The sequence below is a fragment of the Asparagus officinalis genome, chromosome 9 (assembly GCF_001876935.1).
Source record: "Asparagus officinalis chromosome 9, Aspof.V1, whole genome shotgun sequence".
Taxonomy (NCBI): domain Eukaryota; kingdom Viridiplantae; phylum Streptophyta; class Magnoliopsida; order Asparagales; family Asparagaceae; genus Asparagus; species Asparagus officinalis.
The window spans coordinates 57,343,068-57,346,998 of NC_033802.1; the positions used below are offsets into that span (position 1 = coordinate 57,343,068).

General features: G+C 34.9%; 1 long non-coding RNA gene across 2 annotated transcripts; it reads right to left on the minus strand.

Moving 5' to 3' along the window:
* LOC109824725 lies at positions 486–3,504 on the minus strand. 2 transcript variants are annotated; one of them, XR_002242754.1, is made up of 4 exons: positions 3,417–3,504; positions 2,525–2,681; positions 1,233–1,413; positions 486–744 (listed from the first exon to the last, which is right to left on the minus strand). It is a non-coding gene; the product is annotated as an uncharacterized LOC109824725 (long non-coding RNA). The 2 variants fall into 2 exon arrangements; XR_002242753.1 differs by having other exon boundaries at positions 2,525–2,689.

Below are 3,931 nucleotides of genomic sequence, written 5' to 3' on the forward strand. Positions count from 1 at the left end.
GAATCTAATTATTCATATGGAATGAACAATTATATAAGGTTGCGTTTGGATTCAAGAATTTGATTTCAAATTCCAAAATTGAATTCTGGAATTTAAAATCCAGAATTTCAAATTCAATTCCTTTGTTTGGTTAAATTTGAATTCCAGAATTTAATTTGAAATTCATATTTGACAATCTTTAAAATTTTAATTTTGAAAATTCCAATTGAGTTGTTTGTCAAATTCTAATTTTTAAACTAACATTGTAGCTCAAAGATAATTTAAAAATTAGATAATCAATTTACATAAGTTATGCATCAAAATTGGTGGAAATAAATTCTTCAAATACTACATCAAATATTCAACTAACTTGACATATAGATAAAATACCTTAAAACCTCAAATGTATGAATGTCAATAGTTCACCTAATGATCATCATAAAATGACTAAAATCATTCATCAATAAAACTTTGTAAACTCCTACACCACTAACTATAACAACAAATAAAGTAAAAACTTCAAATATTGCATATAACAATTCAAAAAAAAAAAGATCCAAAATATGTTCGAACTACAATTTTAGTTAATACTTCCCCATTATATAATGCCATGCTTAAGTTGCTCTCGCACTAGTTTCTATAAAACATTTACATCCGATTCAAATAAGAGTTTTTTTCTAGTGCTTGTACACTTTTGCTTTGTATTCCTCATTGTAGCTTTCTCTCCCCGGCTCAAGAGGTCCTGCTTGCGAGATCTTAAATCACCTGAAACAATAAGAAGACCAAATTAGTTCCATTTTAAAGTGTGATACTATAAAGGGATACGTTCAAGTAATACAACACTGTACAGTTTTCTTTGGAATAATAGAACTTATCAGTTTTGATAGGATCTGCCATAGAAGTACTTGTGTTTATGCAATAGCATTATTGAAATTCATCTTCATTTGCCAAGCTAAGGATTTTGTTTGTGGGGAGTAAATCATATATGATCCGTTTTCAATAGAAATATTTTAAATATGTCTTTGTGCTTGTGTGCATACAACACTTGATGATAAAGCTGCACACCTTATTGTGATATTTTAATACAAGTACCCAACATAAAGAAGGGGAATATGAATCCAATGGATGTATTACGACCAGATGGAAAATATAAGTAGACAACAGAGGGAGCATAATATTGAAAACTGCACACCTTATTGCGATTAGAACATGTAAATGAGAAAACATCAATTATGATAATTGATTATCCTTACCGACACGGGAATTGGAACTTCATTTTGCAGAAGTTGCACAAAATACTTGCTCCTGTAACCTTCAGGTGTGATGATGCCGTTTGAATCATTGCCCGGACAATGGAATGAAACCAACGTACTATTTCCAGCAAATGGTGCTATTGGTGATCCAATGGCTTATCATGTTGAACCTTTCCAAATTCTGGACCACAACAATACTGCTAGTTAGTTCTGGATAAATACAAGCAAAGGGTATATCCTTCAGTATTAGTTCACAGCACCTCCGTCAAAACTAGAAAATTTCAACATGTTAAAATAATTGCAAGAGACTAAATGAATGGTTGCATATTTCTGCAGTGTCAAACACTCATTGGTATCCGTCATATGTTTGTAGGCAAAAATGCAACTTCAGATCAAGCAACAAATTGCTTTACCTTCTCTAGCCACAAAATGCAACTTCAGATCGAGCAACAAACATAGGCTGGTTCAGTATTTCATATTTATGGAAATTACTGGTCGACCCAAACTAGGATTGCTTATGTGGATACATAATAACTAAATAAAACAAAAAAACCATTTGTCTTCACATATAGGTAAATATCTGATTACCTGATAACTGGCACCACAAGACCAAATGGAAAATGTGGAAAATGTCGAGAAAAAGGAATAGACAAGCTAACTTGGCTACAGTAAAATAACCTGCCTAGTGAAATTCAGATGATACCGCTTGACCAGCGCACTAGTGACTTCGTCTAAAATCGGTTCTTTAAGTTTATCAACGGCTGCAGGTTCCTGACTTTTCCTATATTTCTGTAGAATACCACTAAGAATATTCAGTACCAATTATTGGTGCCTGAGGTATATATTACATGTAAGTATCCCAGATGTAACTGCATGCCATATCAGGTGCACAAACTCGTAGGATTAGTCCTGAACGAACATGGGTTGGACACTTTAGAAAGGGATACATAGCGAATTCTTGGTAGTTAATCGTATGCCCTCAAATTGCAAATTTGGCTATGCAAAATATGGTTCTTCCCTTGTCTCGGACTCTCAATTCAACACACAAAGAGGAAATAGTTAACGCTATTTATGGTGGTAAGCTCAAATCACTTATATGTGATAATATTGTATAAGGAGTATATATATACCTTGATTTGAGCAGACATGTATATGCATAATTGAGCAAAATCACCAGACTAGAAATGCTTAAAGCCTTTTGTAATGATTGCATAAAAGATTAGAGAAAGTTCATGGCTTAAAAACATCGATCAGAGTGAACCAAAGAAAGGGCTAGCTGATTAAGTGCTTACAACAGATGCCAATATTGTAGCAAGGGCAAATAAGGATCCCCCGGTCCTTTCTTGAAGACCAATAGCCACTGCAACAGCCGCCCCAGTTGCTGATTGTGATGAAGGCATTACACCTGATCCAACCAACCTCTTATAGTTCCACCTTTTTTCCTTATACCTGCATGTCTAGGATGAACATATATTGAAGGTTTAACACAAGGAATTAATGGATATGCTTTGGATTCTCTCTTCTTCTTTTTTTACGATGAGAAGTATGTATAGGGTTTCAAAACATAAAACCCAGCCAGAATTTGGATAGTTCATTTATTTAGTAATTACTTCTATTCATAGTCATTCGAACTTCCACGCAGACATGTGTTGTCTGAATTCCTCGTGCAAATTGCAGGATGAAGCATTTTCAAACACAATCCAAGCTATTAAGAGAGTTACACTGTCTAAATGAACAAAAATTTAAAAAAATAAAAAAATTTGCATTCTTTGGTTTGATGATGGTCATTCACCTAGAAGGTAACATCTCGGAAACAATTGATTATTATCTACACATCAAGTAGAACAAAACTAGACTTTCCAGAATAAAAATATTAAATTTGTTAGATGATGGTCATTCACCGAGAAGGTAACATCTCTAAAACAATTGGTTATCTGTCTCTAACAATTTTACTGTGCATAACATCAAAACAAAGAAAAATGATTGCAGACTTGACAAAAGGTCGTAAGATCAATTATCTTCATTTCAGTGTAATCGCAAGATCATCCTAGCATTCTAGCTTAAAGATACAAACTTTACCATAATTAAACATTCTACACTAAAATATATCATATATATAATCAATTATCTCTTTTCGTGGATTTAAGATCTACGATCTATTAGCAAAAGAATGAGGAGACGCACTGTGTGGTGAAGAGCTTGAGGAATTGGGCTATGGAGAAAGCCAAAGCCGCCGCCACGAATGGGAGATTCGTCGACAGAGGAAATGGACCCGCCATTAATGGGAGCTTTGATCTCCAAGAGATTAGACTACTGAGGGAAGATCCCTCTCAAAGCGACGCACAGCTGCATGATCTACGAGCTAGGGTTTGATGGAGCTGGTGAGAGAGCAAACGAGAGCTCATGATCGAATGAGGGAGAAAGAGATTGGATCTAGGGTTAGGGTTTTGTCAAACGAGTAGAGATGATCGATTGAGGGAAGATAGAGGAGATTGAGAGGGGAGACATATCCGAGTTAAATGCCGATCGCGAGGAGATCGCGACTCGAGAGAGTCGTGAAAAATTCCAAATGACAGCCATCGGGTTGTCATTTGAAATACAAGGCCCGGTGCATGTTTAAAACCCATTTGAAATTGGATCAATTCTAAATTCTCAATTATTTAGAAACCCAAATACTAGCATTGATCCAATTCCAGAAT